This window comes from Cololabis saira, chromosome 10, assembly GCF_033807715.1.
Source record: "Cololabis saira isolate AMF1-May2022 chromosome 10, fColSai1.1, whole genome shotgun sequence".
NCBI lineage: Eukaryota > Metazoa > Chordata > Actinopteri > Beloniformes > Belonidae > Cololabis > Cololabis saira.
In genome coordinates this window covers 19,325,634-19,339,785 of record NC_084596.1, presented here as the reverse complement: position 1 = coordinate 19,339,785, position 14,152 = coordinate 19,325,634, and the positions used below count along the sequence as shown (strand labels likewise).

At 43.8% G+C, this 14,152-nt stretch overlaps 1 protein-coding gene across 1 annotated transcript in view; it reads right to left on the bottom strand.

The window, feature by feature from the left end:
• The window catches only part of st6galnac5a (ST6 (alpha-N-acetyl-neuraminyl-2,3-beta-galactosyl-1,3)-N-acetylgalactosaminide alpha-2,6-sialyltransferase 5a), a 76,695-nt gene that overhangs the window by 29,274 nt on the left and 33,269 nt on the right, over positions 1-14,152 (bottom strand). The window lies entirely within an intron of this gene.

Sequence of the window (14,152 nt, the reverse complement as noted above, 5' to 3'; positions counted from 1 at the left end):
TGAATCTTTTTTTATCCTCGTCAATGCTTTCAGTCATTTGGGTTTTTATTGTGAGTTTGAAAAGCAGTCCTCTTCCATGATAAACCGATAACTGAACATCAAAGGGCTCTCACTTTTGTCTCAGGGAACACTGCTGTTGAAGTGAGTCTCTAATTGGACTGTTTTTCGATGAGATTTTGTAAATTCTTCTATTTTTGATTAGTACAGAAAAAAATTGATTATTCAGGAGTGAAAGATTTTTTTTTTAAATAATTTCCACTTAAAGTGACACTGACTTGCTGTTTGTTCTGCCTTTTATTTCCCTGGTTTTTCTTTAACGTTGTCATCCCCTTTCGTTGTAAAATATCCGTCCTTGGTTTCAGAAGACTGGCAGTCTCTCATTGGTGCATGCAATCTTACTTTCAGTGTGTGGGCTCTTTTCCACCACGCCACGCCCGTAAATTACCATCAGGCACCTATTAATGCACTTTGAGCCGTTCTACATTTGAGGCTGCTCCATATGTGATCTGCATTTGTGCGTTTGTTTCTATGATTGTGCACGATTTCTGTACAGACCTCTGCACTGAAAGACAATGACATGCAAAGCGGAGCTGCAGAACCCCTTCGACGTGCCCTGAAATATAACCCCAGCAGAAACGCAGCAGCTATCTACATCCTTATAGCCAAAACAAAATTTGCATTTTCTTGGCATTAACACAAACAAATGGTTGTAGCTGCGGTAGATGGATGTAGGGGCGGGGGCGGCGCCGAGGAAATGCGTCATTATCATTATCATCTCCTGACTTTGACTTAGTGGCAGATTAGCAGCAGTACAGTCTCATCTGGTTAATGAGACCTGAAGGTGCTCGAGAAAAAGGGAGGAAGAGAGGAGGGTGTAAGAAAGCAGGGGAGGCCACAGAAAAGGGAGATGAAAACAATGAAAGGAGGGCGTGATGGAGATGTATGGAGGCAGTGAGAGCCGCCCTGGTGCCGTACTGTGGCTAATGAGTTCCTGGTGGTCCCCATCATCGCCAGCAGCAGCAGTAGCCATTCAGCCCCCCCTCCACCCCTCGCTCCGCCCTTCCCTCTCCCACCTGCCACAGCCTTGACAGTCCATCTTGGTGCAGCGCTGCGAAACCAGCGGAGCAGGTCAGAAATCCCATTTTTACCCAGGAGCCTCTAAGTGGCTCGGCAGACCTCATTCCCACTCCTTCTGTCTCGTACAGGATTTAAGTGCGACTTTTCGGCTAAAATTGGCCCCCTCGAGGAGCTCGGTGAGGCTATTACGGAGGAATAGGCTGGATGGGCCGGACAAGGCGCTCCATTTCAGCTGGAATTATGTGACCCATCCAATACAGTGGAGTTGAGTTGAAGCGATGGAGTCGTGGTGCACCGTGGTTCATCTCAGAACTGGATCGATGCGCCTGCCGACTCTGTACAACTTATAGAAATCAGCGAGAATCAAGCTCTCTTTAATGATTAACACCAGATATGGTTTATAATTCAAGACTGTCTCATCACTGGATGTATTCCTCCACACTGAACAAAAAGCCTTTTGATCATATTTGCTACGTTTAACTCAACATTTTTTCTTTGCAACCGCGGTCCCTGTCTGGTAACAGTTGATCAAAGCTGTGATCAATAATGCAGCTTCTGCATAAACAATGGGCTCTGATTATTGTTGGGCTCTTTTTTTTATCTCGCTGCAAGTGAAAACTGACATGAAAAAGAAGAAGTTCAGGAAACGTTTCCTCTGCTGTGGAGCTGCTCTGCTCACTTCTGCTGCAAGCAGAAACATCCGTCAGATGCCGCTTATGCTTTGAACACTTGTGCACTTCTTATACTTGATATTTCTTCTCGACTATATTTCATATGGAAACAATTAAATCACATTTATGTAGCAACCCTTCTTACTAAAGGATATAAGGGTATTAAAAACCAGCGTTTGACACTAAGCCTCTTGTTATGTCTAGACTGTTATTATTTCAGTCTTGACGAAAACTGCCTCAATAGTTCACTGATTACAACAACAGTCCTTAAACATTTCTTAACATTGAACACAATAATATAATTTCTAATCATAATACAGTAATATGAAAAAATAATGCAACCCACTTCAAAGCTGATGTTTCATTTATAAGAACATAGATTGAATGATTATGGTCTAAAATTATATAAATGAAACATCGGATCAGCAGCAGCACCAAATTTGACCCTGTGTTAGTATTTATCAAACTAAATCTAAGCCGACATGAGGAGCCAGTGTGTAGAGGAAAAAAACCACAGAGTCAATGCTCTCACCGCCACTTCACATCTCATGTTTTCATATCTGATAAGAGTCCGGTTTGCCTGACTGATCATTTACATGCAATGTTGCAAGTGACCAGATCCAATCTGTGTGTCCTTGCTCACGTTCCTCCCGCTGCAACAACAGCCCCTCTAGAAATAAGTCTGATATTCCATGAATCTGGTCAAAAGTGTATTTTACATTAAGCAAAATATCTTTGCAAGTGGAAGAAAAATGTTCTTTTTACAGAATTCTTCAGAACAAGTAAAGTAGTCTATAATAGTCTTCTAATTTACTTGAAACAAGGAGTTAATTCGTTCTTGGAAATTAGTTTTTGCAATGAACCTGGTTGCCGTGGTAACGCAATGGAATATAATGAGTGTAAACAAACCCAACCGGAGGCTGGTGAGTGAGTGGCTTTGCTGTTGAGAATACTCATGTAAATTACCTGCATCCATCCATCCATCCATCCATCCATCCATCCATCCATCCATCCATCCATCCACCCATCCATCCATCCATCCATGCATCCATCCATCCATCCATCCATCCATCCACCCATCCATCCATCCATCCACGCATCCATCCATCCATCCATCCATCCATCCATCCACCCATCCATCCATCCATCCATGCATCCATCCATCCATCCATCCATCCATCCATCCATCCACCCATCCATCCATCCATCCACGCATCCATCCATCCATCCATCCATCCATCCATCCATCCACCCATCCATCCATCCATCCATGCATCCATCCATCCATCCATCCATCCATCCATCCATCCACCCATCCATCCATCCATCCATCCATCCATGCATCCATCCATCCATCCATCCATCCATCCATCCATCCACCCATCCATCCATCCATCCACCCATCCACCCATCCATCCATCCATCCATCCATGCATCCATCCATCCATCCACCCATCCACCCATCCATCCATCCATCCATGCATCCATCCATCCATCCACCCATCCATCCATCCACCCATCCATCCATCCATCCACCCATCCACCCATCCATCCATCCATCCATCCATGCATCCATCCATCCATCCACCCATCCATCCATCCATGCATCCATCCATCCATCCACCCATCCATCATCCATCCATCCATCCATCCACCCATCCATCCATCCATCCATCCATCCAAGCATCCATCCATCCATCCATCCATCCATCCATCCATCCATCCATCCACCCATCCATCCAAGCATCCATCCATCCATCCATCCATCCATCCATCCATCCATCCATCCATGCATCCATCCATCCATCCATCCATCCATCCATCCACCCATCCATCCATCCATCCATCCATCCATCCATCCATCCTAGCATCCATCCATCCATCCATCCATCCATCCATCCATCCATCCATCCATCCATCCATCCATCCATCCATCCATCCATCCATCCATCCTAGCATCCATCCATCCATCCATCCATCCATCCATCCATCCATCCATCCATCCATCCATCCATCCATCCATCCATCCATCCAAGCATCCATCCATCCATCCATCCATCCAGAGCACCTGGACTGTGCAGAAGGGGCTGCATCTCTGCCAGCTGATGGGAATCACATTTGAAACCACATCCATAAGTGCATTGGATCCAAACTTGAAAGAATTCTTTGACTGTTCAGGCTGTCAGCAGGAAGGAAAAAGAAAGAAAAATACTATCTGGATATTCAAGGATTTGGTTCAACAGTGTCAGCATAGCAGTAAGCACATCCTTGATGCTTCCACAGGTATAAGGGTGTCCGTGGATCCAGGTGCTAATCAAACACACCTGATTACGTGACCATCAGCACCTCTACAGAATAAGACGTTTGAGCAGGACTGCATGCAAAACATATTCCTGTTCACGGTCTCATCAAAACTCACTGAATCCCAGCAGCTCGGCAGGTACTGCAAACTTCCTCAAACTCTGATGTTTGCCAACTTTATAAAAAATGTTAGTTCATGTCATGCCTCTTTTTATTCTATAATTTGTTTTTATACAACACGGTGATGAAGCAGTAAATGATGATATCTGCACAATAACTTTCAGAGCATTATAGGCTGCAACATCCACACTGCAAGCTGACCTTTAAAGAAAGCATGAATAATTAATCCAGCGCCTGCATGTGTACATTAGGGCAGGACTCTATGAATGCTGTGTATGTTATGTGTCAAGAATATGAATAGTTCATTTCTGCATCTTTTGTGAGTCACCAACGCAAAGGTTTTGTCATTTCCATTTGAGGAGCGAAGACTATTCGTCTATTTAACGTTTCCCTGATGGAAGAAGAGCAGAAAAAGTGTAGAACATAAACTTTTGGCCACTGACTCAATTCAGATCCCGACTGCTTCTGTTCTCTTTCATGTCTTTAATAACATGAATAGCCGGTATATTCTTGTCGTCCGTGCCTCTGTGTTCTACTGATGACGTGAATCACTTCAGATCTTTAGTGCTCTAAGCTGACGGCATGCCCCCCCCCCCCCCCATCAAGCTAATGGTAGTTTAATGGCTGCTCTTTTGTCCGTAGCTCTTTGGCAAAGTCAACCCTGGCCTTTCTGCTCCTCGGCCTCCTGACCGGTTCACAGTCAGTGTCAGAGTCGACTTTCTACAATAATCTCCCACTTAGAAGTCGCTGTCATTGAACTGAAGGATTTGAAGGATTTCTTATCATCATGTAAATGATCATGTGATCATGTGTCACCATCGTCTTCATGTGCTGCCGAACTCAAATGTACTGCGGCTGTTAGAGACGGTTCCTTTGGTGGTCTTCAGTGTGAAGTTGGCTTGATTTTAGGTGTTTTTAGGTTCGAGGAGGTGGAGCTAACCCCCAGATCGTCTGGCACAAATCGATTCCTCTGCTTCTCCCGCTGCTGTGGTCGTTGACCTTTTTCTTTTTTGTTTTAAACATTATTTACAGTTGAGCTTTTTATTGAATATGCTTAATTAAAGTGGTACAAAAGAAGATTTGCAGTTTTCAGCTCAGTGTGCATCTATAGTCAAAGACATGAGGATGTTTTTAAAGGGGACCTATTATGGCATCTAATACCTATTTTAAACAGGCCTTGAATGTCTTAAAAACAAGCTTTTGACTTTTTTGCTAAATAAATTAGAAATTCAGCCTCTGAGCCATGTGTAAAGCATCCCATTCTCTAACCTCATTATCTATGAGGGATTCTGAGTGGGCGGGGAGGCTATGATAATGAGGCTCTGTGCTGATTGGCTGCCTGAATGACGCGATACACCGCTACGGAAAAATGGCGGAAGCTCCGGCCGGCGGAGTTAGTTGTGAGCGTGGTTTCACGCATCGGAGGCCAACCGATGTAAATTGCATTACGTAACGAAAGGGAGCAGAATCTTGTAGAAGCCACATGACACTGGATGGCTCATCCGGGCTGCTGTACAGACACTGCAGAATTTGGTTGCTTTCCTCCTTCTCTGAGTCGGCAGGCTGAGGGGAGACCACTTTATACATGTTAAAGCAAGAGAAAACATGTTTTTCATAATAGGTCCCCTTTAAGACCCCGAGCTGCTCGGCTGCTCGGCTCTTGTGAACTCCTCAGTCACTACTAAAGTTGCTTTTGTCAATGAAAATTATGACTAAATATCGTTGTCAACGAACCTTTATCACCTGAGGAAACCGAGACGAGAGGCAACGAAAATGCTCGTCTTGTGACGATAATCATAATTAAATATATAATGTAGACGAAGAAAAATGAAATGTAGATTACAAAATAAAAACTCTGCTAAAATGTGTCTTCATTTTCGTTGAACAAAACGAGACGAGACAAAGTGTTTGTACAGACTCAGTACTCCGGCACTTTAAAAACAAAATGTTGTACATTTTTTCTTTTAATATTATTGGTTCTTTTGTATCGCACCAATCAGCACAACAAATTCCTTGTGTTTTAAACTACTTGGCAATAAACCTCTTTCTGATTCTGATTTTGATAACAAAGATCCTTAATATCCATTTTTTAAGTTGTTTCCTCTGGTTAAGTCGCTGCTGCGTCACAATGCGGAAAAATAAATATGTTGTAAACTCAAATTAGAGTCTTCTGTATCTGGAATGAATGTATTCTTAAGTCTATAAGGTAACAATAATATAATAATAAGATAACCTTGTTTGAATTGTAAAATGGGTTTGGCTAAATACAATCTTTGACTAAAACTAGACTAAAATGGTCCTGGACAATTGTGACTAAAATAAGACTAAAATGCTCAGACTTTTAGTCGACTGAAACGACTAAAAAGAGTATGAATGTGACTAAAACTAATAAAATCTAAAATGATAGCTTGACCCAAAGACTAGACTAAAACTAAAATTGAAACATGCTGCCAACATCACTAGTCACTCCTTTCCTGAGTCTTGTAGTCGTCTTGGCAACGATGTTCACTGCCGTTGCGCGAGCTCGCTACGTCATAGTTGGTGCGTGACATGGTACCGAAAAGTGATACGCAGTCGTCACAAAGAAACAGAGCCAGAACGAGAGTCCAAAGGTTCTGTGGATAGTGATCGATGATGGCGGGGAGAGAGGTGGACCACAGTCCCTAAAAGTAATCCAGTTTCCTTCAAATGAGACGGAAATAGATTTTTACATGAAAAATTGTTGTAAACAGTTAAACTGACTAACATTTTGTACAAATATTTCCAGACCAAACAGCTGAAATAACGTGAAAACGATGAACAAAAACCCTGGATATTACTGTGCCAGTCTATAATAATTATAACTAACTGTAATGGATAAAAAATATATCCATTTTGCTTCATCTTGTGATTAATTTGGAGGGGATCACGGATCCCACTAAAATGATTGTACGGTGATGTTTTAGCTCACGGGGGGATAAAGAACAACCTTGTCCCACTTGTGACACACACCATGCGCCTGCCCTGGTTTCACTAAGCCCATCCATTCATCAGCGTCGGTCTAGTAAAGATGCAAAAGCAGCAAAGTGCACAACAACAGCGAGCTGCGGTCCAGATCCCGACAGCTGAAGCCGCCCTGCTCCGTTCCCTGATTCCGTCAGCATTCGGACCCTCGTCTAACTCACCCTGAACGGTGCTGCGGGAGCCATCACTGTCCGACTTCCTGACCTGAGAAAAACACGGTTCACAGAGCTGCTTGCATTAACCTCGACAGACAGCGGAGGGGGAAGAAGGGCGAGGAGACTCGGACCCCCCTGGGGAAGCGGTATCCTTGAGAGCAGAAGGAGACTGGGAGGCGGCTGCTGGCGTGTTGCGACATTGTCTCTTGCTGTTTCTGGAAACAGAAGGTCCTCAGCAACAGAAGGGCTGCGTGAGTCGGATGGCCGGCCTCATGAAGCTGCACTACGAGACTCTGTACATATCAGTGTGTAATTGAACAACAGGGAGTATATAATCACATAATAGGACTTTGTGATTGTAGATTAAAAAAACAAAACAAAAAAACTGTCGAGCACAGCCGCCCCGATTTGCTTCGGGATCAGAGACGTTCGCTGCTCGTGGGGAACCCGGGCAGTAATTGGTGGTTAAAACTCACACGGTTCTTCAGGGGTAATGAAATTAGCTTTAATTTCTCACCCCAGCATCCTGCCTGCCCTTCCCGTGAGGAACAGTCGTAGTTACCCTGTAGTAAAACATTACACTTGGCGTAGCGTTCCCCTCCAGGGCAGAGAAATAAGAAGTGGAGTGTTATTGATTTCATGTGGGTGAACGCTGCGGGGAGAGGGCTCGAGCGAGGGCTTAGCGAGGATGCCGGCCCTTGGAGGATGGGAGATGGAGGATGCGCTCTGTAAATGTGAGCATGAAGAGGCTGCAATCGTCGGGCTCAGCAGGAAGCTGTCTGGCTGTCTGGTATCGCTCAGAGATGCCACGACGGAGAGGAGTGTTTTTCAGCCTCCTCACGGCTGACCTTTAAGCCGCGTCACTGACGGCTCTGTTGTCTACGGCCTCTTCGGGGGAAAGCCTTCAACAGCACTCAGATTTAACAGGACCTTTAGGCTAAAACCTTTTATGAACTTAGAATAATTGCAATTGTAATTTATTTATTTAAAAACAGGGACAGTGCACAATAAGACATTCATCTTGTACAAGAGAATATGCGTTGTGCCAGGTTGTAGCAGCTTGCTATTTTCCACCGGTAGTCCCTGGGCAGGTTGATGGAATAGTACATAAAAATGAGCATAGAAAAAGAAAAAATAAGTAAAAGAGCAGAACAAAGCAAAGAGACAATAGATAAAATAGATACATAGAAACATGGAAGCAGATTCAACAGAGCATGAGATCTGTCAGATGTTGGCATCTCGTTAGAGAACCTTGTTAGAAATATGATCATTATTACTTATTACAATCATATGTTGTGCAGTCATTCATGCAAATTATGTACCTGAACATTATGTGTGTATTTTAATGTATTTGGCATGAGGAACAATGTGGCCATGTTCGACCACCGTGTGGGTTCACTGAGCCATTTAGTGGTTTTTGTTTAGCTGCATGGCCATCAGGCGGGATTGGAGTCCTGTTTTTATCATCTCTTCATACGTGGTGATTTTAATCCTATATCTAAAGTATTACAATCAAGCCATTCCTGCTTTTGTCTCTTCTTTCTGACCTGGAGACCAGTTGCGCTACGGTTCTCCTCGCCAGTGATCGCTTTCTATTATGTCGTACTTTGACCGTTTATTACATATTTCTCTCTTACTTGGAGAAAAAGAAACTTTGACACCTCCAATATCTTTTTCTACCAGAAGCCAAGTGTGTGGGAGTAAATCAGCTGCTTGTGATTCACATTCATGCAGCCAGTTGTTACCATATCCTCCAGGCTGGAGCTTTAAGTGAAAGTACCGTCAACTGAATAGCGTTGGTGCTTATATTTGACCGAATGGGGATTAACAGCCATGGCAGAAGTAAACTGATTAACTGGAGCCAGGAGGCTCCAGGAGATCCAGGGGACATCCGAGATCTCATAGAAGTGCCGGCGTGTCTGCCGGCGTGTCTGAAACCAGTCAAGTAGTCCAGTAGCATCTAAAGCCAGTTTTTCATGTGAAAAAATTCACTGGGATCCATCTAGTGTGAATAAGAGGAGTTAATTTAGTATTTAATTATTCAGCAGAATGGGTTGTGGGGGAAAGCCATGTAAAAATGCTGAAAATCAGACTCAAGATGACAAAAAATACGCCCTGAAAGTAAGTTTGTTTCAAAGTTGTCTCCGCTTGTAAGAGGGGAAGCTGCCAATTCTGACACGGCATGATTAAAGGAGGGCGAGTATCCCAGGAAGGATGCATAGCGAAGGAGCTACATGTTTCAGGAACAGTGAAAGCGGATAAGTGAAGCATTAAGGAATGGAAGAAATAAAACATAAATTAGTGGATCAGCCGCGGCAGAGAGCGAGCAGACAGGAGGGGTGGTACAACTGCAGTCACCAATTAAGAGTAAAACCTCAAGATCTGCAGGCAGAAGCAGAGAGGAGGACAGTAAATCCAGCTACGGAGGGAAAGCAGCTGCATTACGAGGAGAATCAAACCTGGCTCTATTTAGTAGATGAGTGCACACACACTGACACACTCCAGCAGGCCGAGCGCTGCAGGGCAGAGTCGATGGAGCACGGCTTGTTTGGAGCTGTTTGTCTGGCATGTACATTTGACCAGTCATTAGGGAGAGCTGAGGTGGGAAGTAAGCCGAGAACTAATGAAGATGAGGAGAAGAGGATGAAGAGGAGGAGAGAGTGGATCTCCAAACCGAGGCAATTAGGGTGTGTAGCGGTCAGCGGTCATACTCCAGGCTGACAGCTCCTGCCGCTCCGACGCTCCGGTCTTAATTAGGGCAGAGTTTTCTGTGAGCATCCTGGAGGCAGACGTCTTTGATGGAGGGCAATTATCCACTTCAGAAAAAACAACATCTGACTTAAAAGGAGACTAATGAAAATTCACTGATGGGGGGCTGAGAGTTTTCTTGATGAGAGACATGGTTGGTGAACTTGTTTTTGGGGCTCTGGTTAAAATAAAAGCTTATATCTTTCAAGTGTTTGAAGAAGAGCTAACACTGGTGGTGGAGCTCTGATCTTCAGAGTAAAGAGAGCCTTTTAGTGCAAGTGTGTGTGCGGAGATTTGATGTGTACATGTGTGCACGTTTGTGGTCAAAGTAAATGATGGAGAGGGAAGAAAGCGGCGCTGCACACTTCAACAGCTGCCGCATGTGTCTGGTACACATTTATTTAACAAAAAAAGCCCTAAAATCTCATGAATGACCAGAAAAAAAACACTTTATTCAGAAATGCAAGCGGCAGCGAGTGTAAACCGGCACCTCCTGCTGCTTTTAATTAGTAAAACGGGAGATAACAGAGCAGCAGCCTGGCCTGAGTGGCACGTGATGCAGCCTCAGAAAGCTGGTCTGGTTGAATAAACAGTTTAGGAGGTGAAAGTGCACGTTATTCTGTGAGCAGCATGGTGCAGCGGCAGTGATTTTAAATTTCATCAAGAATAAACAGTGCAAAGCCTTCAGAGGGGGTCCACTTTTAGCCGAGCCCAGACTCTTAATCCACACGTCGCTGTATCTCATCCATGTTTCATATCTCCACGTCCTCGACCCTCTTAGCAAAGCAGGTGCCTGAACTCAATCAATCACACTATTTTGATTTGTCTCACTGTGTGCAGGTGCAACAAGAAGATAAACTACAGTGCGGTAAAAAAGTATTTAGTCAGCCACCTTTTGTGCAGGTCCCCCACACGGGGGGACCTAGTGAAGGACCTGCAGAGAGCTGGGACCAAAGTAACAAAGGAACCATCAGTAACACACTACGCCACCAGGGACTCAGATCCTGCAGGGCCAGACGTTCCCCCTGCTGAAGCCAGTACATGTCCAGGTTTGCTAGAGAGCATTTGAATGATGCAGAAGAGGATTGGGAGAATGTTATATGGTCAAATGAAACCAAAATAGAACATTTTGGTAGAAACACAACTTGTCTTGTTTGGAGGAGAAAGAAAGCTGAGTTGCATCCAAAGAACACCTACTGTGAAGCATGGGGGTGGAAACATCATGCATTGGGGATGTTTCTCTGCAAAGGGACCAGGACGACTGATCCGTGTAAGGGAAAGAATGAACGGGGCCATGTATCGTGAGAGTTTGAGTGAAAACCTCCTTCCATCAGCAGGGCATTGAAGATGAAACGTGGCTGGGTCTTTCAGCATGACAATGATCCCAAACACATCGCCCGGGCAGCGAAGGAGTGGCTTTGTAAGAAACATTTCAAGGTCCTGGAGTGGCCTAGCCAGTCTCCAGATCTCAACCCCATAGAATTTTTTATTTTTTTTTCAATATTTTTTATTGGATCCAGGCAAAATACATATTGACAGTAATGCAGTATCCATTTTATTTTTGATTTTTTTCAACAGAAACACTTAATCCCCAGACCCTATTCCCTTAATAAATGGGCTCAGTATCGGCAGATGCAGTGCATCATTGTTATTTCTCCTACTATGTACCTGAGCGCCAAAAGTTTAGATAGTGGACTGCGGACAGGCAGGAAGAAAGCGTGCCACTATGGGGACAGTTCACTTGAAGGGAGTTGACTAAAGTAGTCGAGTAGCCGCCTCCAGTGTGAGTAAAATCTTCCAGTTTTAGTCAAATTAAAATATCATGTAGCCAAGCTTTCCATGATGGCGACTGGGAGGATTTCCACAAAAAGAGACCCGGAGAAAATCTTTGCAGGGAGTTGGAAGTCCGTGTTGCCCAGCGACAGCCCCAAAACATCACTGCTCTAGAGGAGATCTGCATGGAGGAATGGACCAAAATACCAGCAACAGTGGGTGAAAACCTTGTGAAGACTTACAGAAAACGTTTGACCTCTGTCATTGCCAACAAAGGGTATATAACAAAGTATTGAGATGAACTTTTGTTATTGACCAAATACGTATTTTCCACTATAATTTGCAAATAAATTATTTACAAATCACACAATGTGATTTTCTGGATTTTTTTTCTTCCATTTTGTCTCTCATAGTTGAGATATACCTGTGATGAAAATTACAGGCCTCCCTTATCTTTTTAAGTGGGAGATATTGCAAAACTGGTGTCAGACGAAATACTTTCTTGCCCCACTGTATGTCATTCGTTCTGGTTTCAGCTTCAGCAGGGAGAAATGCTCATCTGGAGCAACTCCGAATAAGTGACTACAGGCGTGCCGCCAATATCGCTGCATGAAGAACGCGTGATTAACGTGCGATGGGTGGTATAAATGCAGGTTATCTGAAGGCAGCTTGGGGGGGAGGGGGGGCGAGTCGGAGGCGTTATCTGAGTAACAACTGGAGATGTGTGGGCATGTAGCATGATGCATCGTCCCCACATCAGCAGGATGAAACACGGCGTCAGACAGGTGTCATTTTCAAAAGGAGGATGGATGAACGTCAGGAAAAGCGCTTTTTCGGGCCTTGGTTTGTCATTTTTGTGGCCACTTGTTCAAACAATGAACGGTCCTTTATGGTTCAGGACAGACGCCGGTTTATGGCGCCCTCGGCTGCGAGGCTGAGCAGCTGGCGGATCTCCTCGTCTCCCCAGTTACTCATCTTGTAAATATAGATCCTACCTGTGACCTCCTCCTGCTGCTGTTGTTAATCTCATCAACTGTTTCCTTATCTTATTTAGAAAGAAAACTCCCCTGGTGGGTTGTTCAACAAACCCCTTCCATAACCCTGCATCCAACGTTAGTTCTGTTGACATTAGACCCTCAGATGACCCTCAGAGGAGAGTTATGTAAAAATAAAGGCATCATCACCAAAAAGCAGTCCACTCCCAGCTGCCAATCAATAATCTGAGCCCCAGATCATATTTAAATGTATTGCTTCATATAAATTTGCCTGATGTAGCACAAAAAAATTTTGCAATGGAGACCAAATCTGTTTTTGTTTAACAAGGCTTTAAATATTTTAATTTCTGGTGTCAAGTTGGCCAGTGGAGCAAGCTCCTGGTGGCCGGTCAAGGAACTGCAACCTTTCTTATTTCCACATTGGCCTCGATCCGGATGTGCAGATTTTGGTGCTTGGTGTGGACGGACCTGAGCTTAAGCAATGGTAAAAATTAAAGAAAAGGGTGGCAATGAAAAAAATGTAAATCGATTGAGGATAATGAAGCCGATCGGACCCTGCGCTCACTTGTCTGCACTAACAGTTTCTTTGTCAGTCGCATTTGGTGCATTTTAATCGACATCCCCGTTGAATTTTGCATATTCACAGTTAAAATCAAATCAGTTCAGCTTTCTTTAAAGATAACTTTTCAAATACAAGTGTAACCCAATTTTATAGGGCAAAACGTATACTTAGTTATACTTAGCAAGTTTAATATGAGCATTCAAAGAGCGATGAGTTCTTGTGGCGAATAACGGGATCTTCAGACTGAAAACAAGTGAGGTCATACTGGATTGATTGAGGTCAGAAAGGAATTTAAAATCTAATTTACAAGGAACCAATGTAAAGATAGATCATCTGAAAAAGAGGACCGTTCCCGCTGGGGGTAACGCAGCAGTAGTGAGGCTCCTGAACTGAGATTCTACAACAGGTCAGGTGTTCAGAGTTGATCGAACAGCAGGTTGGTCCCTTTCTTTTGTTACCAGTTTTACATAAAGTAAGATGAAAGCAGTCAGAGCTGTTGGAAAATAAGACCTTTTTTATATTTTGTTGTTTATTCTTTTATGATTTGCATTGCCTTGAGAACTAATCAAGGCAGTGGAACTCAGCTGTTCCCAAATGGGTTATTTTGACCACATCATTTATCATATTGATTAAAAGCTGAAAATTAAGTTTCCTAATTTGTAATTTAAAAGTGTTTGGTTGGAGAATGCTGTGACTCATCTGGTGAGGTACAATATCTCTGTTATCTCATCTCCTTCTTTGGTTTGG